A 12,462-nucleotide genomic window follows, 5' to 3' on the forward strand; every position below is an offset into this window, starting at 1 on the left:
TGCTTTATACTCCTCTTCATGAGTGACTGTGTTGATTCCTAGTATAACTCCAGTATAGTCCAATATGGTGATGAGATCACAGTCATAGGACTGAGTCCCAGGAGAGGCGAGGCAGCTTACAGGAGGGAGGTAGTTCACTTGGTAATTTGTGTTAATTAAGCTAAGGACTTGATTGTGGAAAAAGAAGAAGCATAACACACATCACTTCCCTGGGGCAAAGGTCGGTCAGTCAGTCAATCATTGTCCAACCCACTATATCCTAACACAGGGGGTCTGCAGATGCCAATCCCAGCCAACAAGGCAGGAACAAACCCCGGGCAGGGCACCAGCCCACCACAGGTCACACACACACCCACACACTAGGGACAATTTTGGATCACCAATGCATCTAACCTGCATGTCTTTGGACTGTGGGAGCACCAGGAGGAAACCCATGCAAACTCCAACACAGGGAGGACCCAGGAAGCGAACCCAGGTCTAATTACTGCAAGGCAACAGCACTACCACTGCACCACCGTGCCGGCCTTGGGGCAAAGGTGGAAGAATGAAAACCTATGTATTTCTTGGCATTTACATTAGTGAGGCTCTTACCTGATCCCACAACACTAATCGATTGGGGGAAAAAAATCTCAACAATGTTTGTAATTCTTAGGAAGGATAAAGAAATTTGGCATGGTAACCAGAATCCTTAATAGCTTTTATAGGGGTACTATTGAGAGCATTCTTACCAAGGCCATCACAGTTTGGTTTGGTAATCTGCTCTGCCATATAGTGGGTGGTTAGGACTGTCCAAACCATTTCAGGAATAGCTCTTCTATCTATGTATGACACAGTCATTAGAATTATTAAATTAATTATAATTTTTATTTAAAAATTATAATTATTAATTATAAAGTCAGCACCAACCCTCAAAACTATTTATTTACACTCCTACATCAAGGGCAGATGCTATATGAGTGTATTATCCACAAGCAATTAGACTTCCATCTATAACCTCTTCCCCTCACAATACCTGGCTGTGTTAGCACCTACTGTAGACCCAGCCAGTAATTTAGAGTCACCTTTTCAATTATGATATCTGCATTATGTGTGTTTTTTTTTTTGTTGAATGTATGTTTCAATCTCACTATCTGATTTATGTGTTTCCATAATAGCCCTAGTATTTGCACTACATATGTTTACATTTCACTACTCTTATGTATTATGGAATTTTTTTTTCTTGGGGGCGCAGTGGTAGCGCTGCTGCCTCACAGTTAGGAAACTCTAGTTTGCTTCCCGGGTCCTCCCTGCTTGGAGTTTGTATGTTCTCCCCATGTCTGCGCGGGTTTCCTCCCACAGTCCAAAGACATGCAGGTTAGGTGGATTGGCGATTGTAAATTGTCCCTAGTGTGTGCTTGTTGTGTGTGTGTGTGCGCGCCTTGCCTATGGTTTTTTTCCTGCCTTGTGCCCTGTGTTGGCTTTGATTGGCTCCAGCAGACCCCCGTGACCCTGTAGTTAGGATATGGCGGGTTGGATGATGGATGGATGGATTTTTTTTCTTATTGTGAATTGGCTATTAACACGTTAATTGTATTGTCTTTGTTTAATTTGCATATACGGGTGGCTAGAAGAACAGGCAGAGTAAGAGTTTCGGTGTACAGTGTGACTTTTTTTTTTCTGTGCTTATAAATTCTCATCTCATCTCATGATTATCATTCTTTATCTTAAAAGAAAAGCCAACAAGATCTGAAGTATGCATTTATTTTTTTACTGAATTTGTGAATTGATAGCATTCATTATCAAATTTCACCTGACAAGTGAAAATAACATATTTGGTAACCCTTCCATTAATAAGCTTTTACAATGGATCAAAAGTTAAAACTTTACATACTGCTTAAAGATTTACAACTAATGAATAAATGATTTGTAAAGATTTAAAGAAGCATTATATATTTAATAACTTACTAATGAAAATTATGATGATGTATATATCAAGTATCATTTAATGGCCTTTATAACTATATGAATATATAAAAATTAATCTATTAAGCAATAATGTTTCTTGGTGACTAACAACAGTTATTTAAAAAGTGTTACCAGATATTTGTTTTTAGTGTGTTTGCAGTTGAGAAAGAAAAGAAAAATTTTAAATCCTGTGGTACCTAGTTGGTTTAGGTCTCAAACATTTTCTTTGAGGTACTGTTTACTCCCAAATGACTCTATGGCAATGTATTTTCAGCAAAGATTCAATAATGAGGACAGGAACTGTGATTAATAGTACAATTACAAAGTAATTATAAGAAGTCCTATGGCACAGATCAATACATTGATATACAGTAATTAAAGTATAGAAAAAGAATATTCCAAATATATGTTCAGGCCATGAGTGAAAGAGTACAAGGTTTTACATGTCACAAACTGCTTCTGTCATTCATACTTATTTACAAAATGGGTTTCTCTGTGGGGGTTAAAATGTTGGAACAGTCAGGATCTAATTGTCTTTTTTTTTTTTTTTTTTAAACAGATACTTATATTTAGTTTTTCCTTTGAGCCTTTGTTTTGTTTCAGTTTGGGAGTTTGCTGTATTGTGTGTTAATGTTGTCACTGAGTGCAATGCAGATAGCACACTGCAATGCTGTAGGCTTCATCCAGGTTCCTTCCTCACTGGATTATGAATTGGAATTTTATTATATGGTGCTACAAATCAAATTCTGAGATAATTTTAAATACCAGAGCATGACTGTAGTTTGATGAATGTGTTTTGATGTATTAAAATGTTTGTCTGCTTTTGAAGGGCTATCATAAATCACAGCCTGAATTTCAAGCAAATATCAGTATTGTCAAGTCAGTCAGGAACAGAAGGGTCCAAAATAAGATTGTGAGGGGGTGAGCTCATGTTAAAGTGATGCTGCCTCCCTATGAACATCCTTTCTTATATAAAGCTGATGAAAACCAAAGAATTCAACAGAGCCAGCAGGCCATTTATGGTATGACAATGCAAGGTGCAGTCTCTTAGCACTTCTATCAAGTTTGAGAGAACTTTCAAAAGAAGGACAAAAGAAGGGAAAGGATGTTTAGATTTGTAACATAAAGACCTGAGCAGAAATGTTTGCACGTTTCTTCATTAAGCAAAGTTTTATAAATGTTTGCAGGACAAAAGATCCTGGTACAATGGACATTAATGGGGCCAACATTGAAGAACACCAAACAATACCAAAATGTTCATGAAAAAAATCTCAAATTATTCAAGTCACATAATCTATAAAACTAGTATTCAACCGTATGCTCAAAATGGCCTGAACACATGAATTTTGCCTGAGGTGAAAGACGCATACTACAGATATGCTGGGATGCATCATCAGTGATGTTTCCTGGGTTCATAGGGTTTATCCAGTCTCACAACATCCTACACCCTCACCCAGGTGACCCAGCCAGGGTTAATCAAGCTCAGATTTGCGTCCCTGCAACATTAAGCCATGGATCACCCCTCTTAATCCACAGCTCTTTCTGCTGCCTGCATTGCATTCCTGATGGCTGTCCTTCTCAGGTGCACACTCATGCCCAGCAGTGTGTAGATTCTGTAGAGAGAGAGGCTGGCGAAGCCTGTGCAGCCTGCTTCCATTGGATGGCAGTGTGCTCGCAATCACATTCTCCGGCAATCCTCCAGCTGCTACTTGACCAGCTTCCTCTCAAATGCCTCCTCTATACAATATTCCCAGGGCACAATTAATTCTACCTGGGTAAGCTATTTTGAGGCCACTGACACAATGACAATGTCTGCTCTGGTCACAATGACAATGTCTGGTTGCAATGATGTTGCCGTGATATGTGCCAGAAACTTATGTTGCTTGTCCAGATCTACAGTACCTTAATCTGCCAGTCCTGTGCGGTGGAAACTAGACCTCTAGTAGCTCTTGCATGTGGTTTCAACTGATCTCCTGCCTTGATGAATGTTATCTTCTTGTGGGGACAGTGGGGACTGTTTATTGTTATGGCTGAGGAGACACTCTCAGCAACAGCCTTCAGTAACTGTGGTAACAATGGTGCTACTGGTAGCAACCCTCCCCTAATGGTGCTATTGGTAGCGACCCTCCCCTAAGGCCTTGCTTAGACCACTGGACCACTGCTCAGGATGTATTTGAGTGTCCCTCACTCAGAGCAGTGTGGACAGGAAGGTGTATCAGCCTTGCCCCACATTTGGAGGTTTGCAGGGCTGGGTAAGATGTCATATACTGCTTGGATTAGGAATTTAATGTGCTGGGGCTCTGCTCTCCAGATGTCCGTCCAAGTGAGCCTTTGTTCCATTACACTTTCCCATCTCATCTAAGCTCTCCCCTGCCTCATACTTGCCATGCTGCTGGTTCTTCCCCTGTCCATTGCTGCTCTCACCTCTTTCTGGACAAGCAGTCACCTTTCCGTGCCATGGACCTTATTGTATTCAGGCACTGGAAAGCTGCCCAATCCTGATCTTTCCATTGCAACTGCCCACCACTGCTTTGTGCCTCAGCCCTCTACAGCTCCCAGCAGCACTCCATTTCCTACCAGTCTGGATCTCAATGCCTGCCCCAGAGACTTTGGAACCCTTGGAGTTACAGTACTGCAGTGATTCTCTAGTATGGGAGACCTTGAACTCTTCTGTAATGCTGTTGAAAGGAAGCTGCAGAATGTTATTCTTCCTGTACAGAGCTGCACTGCTCCGGCTACGTGGTAACCAAAGCCACCTGCAGAGATATCCACTGATTCTTCTCTTCATTGCCTTCACTGATGTAATTGGCACATCAGAGGCCGGAGGATCCAAGGCAGGATCCAATATATTGGCACACCCATGTGTTGAATTTCCCAGGCAGTCCAGACATGTCCACTTTGCTGAGCAGGCATGTTGTTAAATACACTATTTCTAGAAAATCCTTTCTTACGTGAAAGAGAAGCACTTTGATATTGGACTGAGCTTTTAAATTGAATATCACGAAAGATCAAGCTAATGTTAGTCAAAGCCCTATATGCAAAGACTAAAAAAATAAAGAGCTCCTCAGTTACTCAGTCAATCACTGAAACTCCTTTTTCAGTGGGATTTTAAGGCATTTGTTGACAGTCTACTTTCATATTTTTTTGTCTGATATGAAAACATTGTGTTTTAGTAAATTAGCTATTCATGTAATATTTATAGCAACTGACATTAAGATACTGCTGTACACCTTGTACTAAATTAATTTAAAATCTATATTATATATTAACTACAGAGAGATTACAGTTAATCAATAATCTTGTGGTCTATAGCCACACAAAGTACAAAGTGCAAATTAAAGTAAAGAAAGTTGCAAAGTCTTTTCCTTAACTTTCAACAAAGCCATAATATTGGCATAAATACCACATTAATAGTATTGATTTTATCACATTACTTTTTGTTTTTTCGAAGGCATTGATATTTGTGTAGTTTGGACATGGGGACAGCCTGATTGTTTGTCCGCTGTAATCAGGAGAGCCTACTGCCTATAAAAGATACTAGCCGACTAGCTGAAGCCCACCGTAGCATACGGCGGTGTAAGAATAGGAACGGAAAATGGTGAGAAAGTAATTCAGTATAACAAACGCTTAGGAAACCACCGTCACAGTATAACGAAAATAGCAAGGAGCGAAACCAATGTCAATGGTCGAGAGAGTACTTTCCTGTAGCAGACTACGGAAAACATAAACATATATAGATAGACGCCGCATTCACTGTGTTGCCCAGTCGACACAATAAGTCAGCGCGTCCGCACTATTGCGAGTGGTAAAAGTGCCATTTAAACTAATACAGGCAGACGTGGAAACTGGGTTTTCTGATGAAAAAACAATAACGTTTTAAACAGTATCGTTTATATACAACAGATTTTGGCAAATCATTTACATGCAATTATTTATATCCATTTATACACTAATAATGGCAATTATTAAATAATAATAATAATGTATCCATTGCCTACAATTTATTCAAAATTCTGCAGCCAGGATAATAACCTGCTGTTCTAAATCCACTGAACAGTCTCGGCCTCACACCTGTCAGTCTAAGGCTTCTGCTCACTAACTGTCAGCACCCATGAAATACAGAAAGTTGAAAGAGATCATGATTGCTTTGTAATTCATTATCTCTAGCATATCATCATTCCAGCTTAGTTTAAACCCTGTCAGCAAAGGTGCCTACAACACTGAAGGATTAGGTTATCAAAATAGGTGCAAAAATCATAAAGATGTATTTTAATTTAAATGCATTTTCATCAAATCATATAGTTAAAATGCAGTCAAATGTGTGTTTATGTACTGTACTGTATTTACATGAAGATGTTCATTGTGTCATTCAGCCAAAAGATTAAAAGGCAGTTTCAGACAAGAGAGATAAGCAGGCTGGTAGTTTAGTCTTGCAACAGTTTGTGCAAGAGATGTTCAGAAGCACTGACTAAACCTCATTCAAAGCGCATGACTTGTACCCTGAAAATAACAGAGTGACTAATAAAATTGGTGATATTAATTCCATGCTGGCTTCAAGATCACAAATTGAAGTCATTCAGGTGCCTCTAAAAGCTTTGCTAAAAGCCTAAAATGATATGTGGTTTTATGACAGCTCTCTGTAGTAGCTCTAGCCAGTTGCAGATAGTGGAATGTGCACATGGAAGTAGGCAGTGATTTGACTTTGCAGGAAGCAAGATCAAATGACATTACTGAGGTGCAGCAGTAGAAAACAAGTATGGATTGGGAAAGGCCCATCACAGTCAACAAGATGTCAGCCAGCTTTGCATGTATCCATGACATTCCATTCTGATTTGTAAGCCAAGGTGTAGCATCCGTTTTTTTCTTCCACATAATTTATTTTAATAGGACTCATACATTAAAGGAATACCCCATCCAAATTTTTTTTTTTAATCTGTTAGTTACCCTCTATTATATGTGGTGAAAAAATGAGGTCTCCCTTCAAGTCTGCTGTATCAGAAATTGTGTTATTTTGATTCTTTATGAAAACGTGAGATTAATTTTTTTTTAGCCATCACTAAAAACAAAGCAGGGTGAATAATAGATACACAAATTATCACTTTAGGATAGAGTAACCGTTCAAATTAAGAAAGCTGTTCATTTTCAGGTTACTTTGTATTAGACCAGAAATTACAGACTGGTTATACTAATGTTTTGTTTGTTGAAGCAACGAGAAGGTAAGCAAGATGACACCTTTTATTGGCTAACTAAAAAAATTACAATATATCAGCTTTTAAGGCAACTCAGGCTGCTCCTTCAGGCAAGATGTAAGTTTTGTTGAAGCAAGAAATTGTGTGATAAAGAGCTAAGAATGTATTCTTTTTTTTTTTTTTTAATAATTTTTCCTTTTTAGTGTTCTGATGATGATTACTTAAAATTAATAAGCCCATAAGAGAGTATGATACTGAAATAGCTGCTGCTCTTTATGTTCTGTGTGCAAAGGAAGTGTAATAGGGAAGACAAGACTGGAAAATTAACTTAGTAGAAGTTAACACCAAGATCTCTATCTCTATCTCTATCTCTATCTCTATCTCTATCTCTATCTCTATCTCTATCTCTATCTCTATCTCTATCTCTATCTCTATCTCTATCTCTATCTCTATCTCTATCTCTATCTCTATCTCTATCTCTATCTCTATCTCTATCTCTATCTCTATCTCTATCTCTATCTCTATCTCTATCTCTATCTCTATCTCTATCTCTATCTCTATCTCTATCTCTATCTCTATGATGAGCACCAAAACCAAGGTGCATCCCTAAAATCAAAGTCAAAAACCTTGCAAGAGTTCATTGTTGGAGAGTGAATAGCATTTGCTAATACACTGCTTAGGATTTTTCCAAAAATTTTAACTTAATCAAAACTGACTTGACAGTTTAAATACTGTCGCTTTCAATAACCTCAAACTGATGCGACTTCCTGTTTCTCCCTAGTAAACAATGTCATGTGTCCTGATGATCAGCTCAAGCTGGTGGTGCAAAATGATAAATAATATATATATATAATGTATTAGCAAAGCAAAACTAAAATAATCTTAAAAAAAAAAAAAATAAGAAGCCAACTATTTGAAAGGTTTATGAAAAAATTTTCAAACAAGCACCAGATACATGACATTTTTATCATTCAGTGTCATTGGCCCTGGTGCCTGCTCAGCTTATCATTAACTGTTAGAATTTGTATACAAATACATAGCAAAACTCCAAAGAACAAATCAATTAAAAGAAAATGGCTAAACAGAGTTAAGCTTTTTAACATATGGCAAAGAAACAAGTATTTATTAATTTCCTATAAAGTCTTAGAAATGCTACTCTCATACTACTGCACTACCCTTAAAGTGCAATAAGAGAATGAAAACAGATCAGCTATTTAAACAATGACATCAATTAATGTTAAACATGTTTCCCTGATTATGAAACTAATAGGGAAAACAAATCTGCAGCCACTTGGAACCCCATGACTAAATCTGAGAACCAAAGGTACAGCACGCAGGCTGTCACTAAAGCACACGCAGTACTGATGCTGCACTTTCTGATCTTCCTCCACCTTGTTTGTCCTTCTGCTTCTCACCAACTGCTGCTCTGCAGATGCTGCATTCGCCTGAATCTTGATAAAAACTGATTAATGTGTGAAGGTCTCACATATTGACAATGCTAGGTTTTAGCTAAATAACCTTTTATTCCACTTGCTACTTAGCTTCACTCTATATGTATTTGAAAGTGTTGGCGTGCTCAGAAAAGAAAGCATAAAACTGTTAAAATCTCACGGTAAATTAAACAAGAGGAAATAAAATTAAGGAAATTGTTAATTGTTAATTAATTGTTACATTAATATTTTGTTACCAAACTTTACTACTGTCATTGCTGCTTAATACATTTTTTAAATTTCTGTTAATTTGAGTGTTCTGCTATATTACTGTATCTTTCATAGCTTTCATGGCATTTTAAGTAGTCACACAGTAAACAGGCTGCTGAGATGATCATTCTGACCATTCTGCTTCAACACTCTGAGAGATGTTTCTCAAGAACTGTCAGTCTGAGACTTCAACTCACATACGTTCACAATCTGACAGCACCAATGCAGTATGGAGATTTGAAAGACACAGTGATTGCTTAGTCTTAGCATTGTCAGCAGAGGAACTCCAAATGCTAAAGGGTTAGGTTATCAAAGTAGGTGAGAAATATTAAAGACTTATCTCAAATTAAAAGAACTTTATCAAATAAACATAGTTAAAATGCAGCCAAACAAGTTAATTGTGTGGGGCTGCAGATAAATGGCAATGGTGGAAGCAAAAAAGCAAAGATCTATGGGTAAGTCCCCTTTATTCCCAAATAGCACATCATTTATTATGTCATTATATAGTTTTCATATTAATGTTCCAAGAAAGATTGCTGGGTTAGACTACAAGGATATACCACAGAAATGGAAAAAAACAAAAATTATAACATAAGGAGCTTCATTGTGCCAGTTTTACCTAGGGTACCCAGTACCTTTCAACTAGCCATAATTTTACTTTGCATCTCCATGAAATATTAATATGCAGACTTTTGTATATTTAAAATATGGTCAAAAACATACTTACTTTAAAACCATAGGTGTCGTTTTTTAAGAACATAACTTTTTTTTTAAATTCACCATAAAATACCTATAAAACATATTCATCCCATTGGAAGTGTTGACATCTTATTATTATAAAATATTATAAAAAATGTGGGTTATTTTACATTGCAGGAAAAGAGTCTTTAATGTCAAAGTGAAAACAGATGTCTGCAAAGGGGTTTATATTAATTACAAATATAAAATACAAAATAATTTATTACATAAGTATTAACCTCTTTGAAGTCAGTATTTAGTAGATACAATTGTGGCAGCAATTCCAGCTTTGAGTTTGTGTGTACAAAGCAACCATGCAGCAGTTGTTGCATGTATGGCCTCTCCAATCTGAACCACTGTAGCTTGTAACTCCCTTAGAGTTGTTATAGGTCTCTTGGTGGGCTCCTTCACTGGTCTTCTGGCACAGTCACTCAGTTTTTGTGGATGGGCTAATCTAGGCAGATTTAGAGCTTGGATATTTTCTTGTATCCATCCCCTGACTTATGCTTTCATGCACTCTCACTCCGTTGCTTCTTTTTGTCTTTATTGTATGAGTTAGGCCACGATACTGACTCACCACAAGTTAAAACATCCAGATAAGGTACATTTATGCTACAATCAAGTCAGCCCCTAGACAGGTTATCTCCACTGAACTAATTATTTGACTTCTGAAATCCAGTTGGCTCCAGCACTGTTGATTTAGGTGTATCACATGAAAAGGGAGTGAATATTTATGTTATTTTTTGTTTTATATTTACACAGACCTGTTTTCATTTTGGCATTACTCATTTTCTGATGATCAGTGTTGAAAAAGCCAAAATTAAATCCACTGTGATTCAATGATATATGTCCATAAAATGTTAAAACTTCCTACTTTTTATAGGAACTGCAGCAAAAACACCATTGTGAATAAAATGTCTTTGTGGAATGTATGCTTTCTCCCATGTGTGCACATTTTTACGAGTATTCCAACGTTTACTGAAAATAAAATATTAATTCACGCAATGTTTAAACTGCTAGATTGGATAGGAGGAATGGAAATGAAAGTGTAAGAGACAGACAGAATCCCTGACAGACCCCCTTTAATGCATGTGAAGCATATTCTGAAAATAACAGGGGCTTTAGAGTAGCTGATACAATCAGTTGTATATTTATTCCATGCTGGCCTCAAGATCACAAAGTGTAGTCTTTAGGGGCCTCTAAAAGCTTTGTCAAAAGTTCAAAATGGTTTGTGGTTTTATGACAGCTCCATATAGTAGCTCTACCCAGCTCAGTTCCAGATAGTGAAGGTGCAGGTGGAAGTATAAGGGTGATTTCCCTTGGCAGGAAACAAGATCAGAGGACATTACAGAGATGTAGTAGTAGAAAACAAGGATGGATTGATATCAAAAACTGACCTTGAACTTTTGTCCAGACACGCCTACCATTATCAGCGGTATGGCAATACCTAGTAATTTGTAAGCTACTATAAGTAGTATAGTATGATTCTGAGAGCTCAGTATGGCTTCAAGTTTGTGTCCCAACCAATTAAATTATTTTTAATGGGCTCCCACATTAAAAAATGCTCCACCCAAACTGTTACTTACCCTGAGTTGTCTGTAGTGATGGTTGAAAAAACTCAAAAACTCTAGATCTCTGTACTAACATATTGAATCAGGATTTTTTTTCTATCCTTCATTAAAACGTAAGTTTAATTTTTGTGGCCACCAATACAAACAACGACGGGTGAGTAATAGATGCAAAAATGGTCATATTTGGCTGAAGTATTACTTTAACTATACAAGCTGTTATTTCCAAGCTTTTTTTTGTATCAATCTAGAAATCACAAACTGTTTATACTACATTTTTATTTGTTGAAGCAAGAATTTATGTATGTTATATGTGCAAGCATTTCTCTTTTAAATATTTTGTACTTTTTAATATTCTAGTTATGTAGGAAATTTTGAACTAATAAACACACAAAACTATGACACTGAAATAGATGTTGCCCTTTATCATTCAATGTCATTGCCATCTGTTCTGCTTATCATTAACTGTCAGTATTTGTATACAAATACAGAGCAAGACTCCACAAAAAATTAATTAAAGGAAAATAACAGAGTTAAATGTATACATATATGGCAAAAAGACAAGTATTTGTTAACTTGCCATAAAAGTTTCCAAATGGAAATGTCACACTACTGTTCTTTTCTAAATATAAAATAACAGAAGGAAAGAGGGTCAGCTAATTAAACAATGAGATCAACTACAGGTAAAATTGAATTCGATTGTGAAACTGGTTTAAAAAATCTGCACACAGAGTCCCAGGAATGAATCTGAGAACCTCTGGTACAGTATATAGGCCAACATTAAAGCAAATGTTCTACAGATGCTGCACTTTCTAATACTCCTCCACCTTGTTTATCCTTCTGTTTCTCACCAACAGCTGGTTTGCAGATGCTGCAACTGCACCCTCCTGAATCTTGATTGAAACATGAAGAATGTGTGAAGATCCAACACATTCACAAAGTTAAATTTTAGCACTAAGTGAACTTTTATTCATTGCTTGCTAGGTCATGTTAACTTAAATTCATACATGTTTGAAAGTACTTTGAGTGTTTGGATAAATTAAAGTAGAGGAGCTAAAATCAGAAAGAGAAATCCATTAACTATGTTGTAATCTTGTTTAACACTGTACATTAATATTTTATTCTTAATCTTTCACCACTGTCTTTGCTGTTTAATAAATCACTTAAAATTTCTATTAATTTGAGAGTTCTAATGAATTTTTTGAATGTCATGTAAGCCAAGATACTCACATTGTCATGTTAAGTCAGGGTTTGTTTCCTGGCTTATTTTCAATTTTATTGTTAATTTTAGCATTTTTTGCATTTGTTCAATTTTAATAATAT

General features: G+C 36.7%; 1 protein-coding gene across 2 annotated transcripts in view; it reads right to left on the reverse strand.

The window, feature by feature from the left end:
• Nucleotides 1-12,462, reverse strand: part of LOC120529507 (coagulation factor XIII A chain-like) — a 255,609-nt gene that overhangs the window by 65,463 nt on the left and 177,684 nt on the right. The window lies entirely within an intron of this gene.

Source organism: Polypterus senegalus, chromosome 5 (assembly GCF_016835505.1).
Source record: "Polypterus senegalus isolate Bchr_013 chromosome 5, ASM1683550v1, whole genome shotgun sequence".
Classification (NCBI taxonomy): domain Eukaryota; kingdom Metazoa; phylum Chordata; class Cladistia; order Polypteriformes; family Polypteridae; genus Polypterus; species Polypterus senegalus.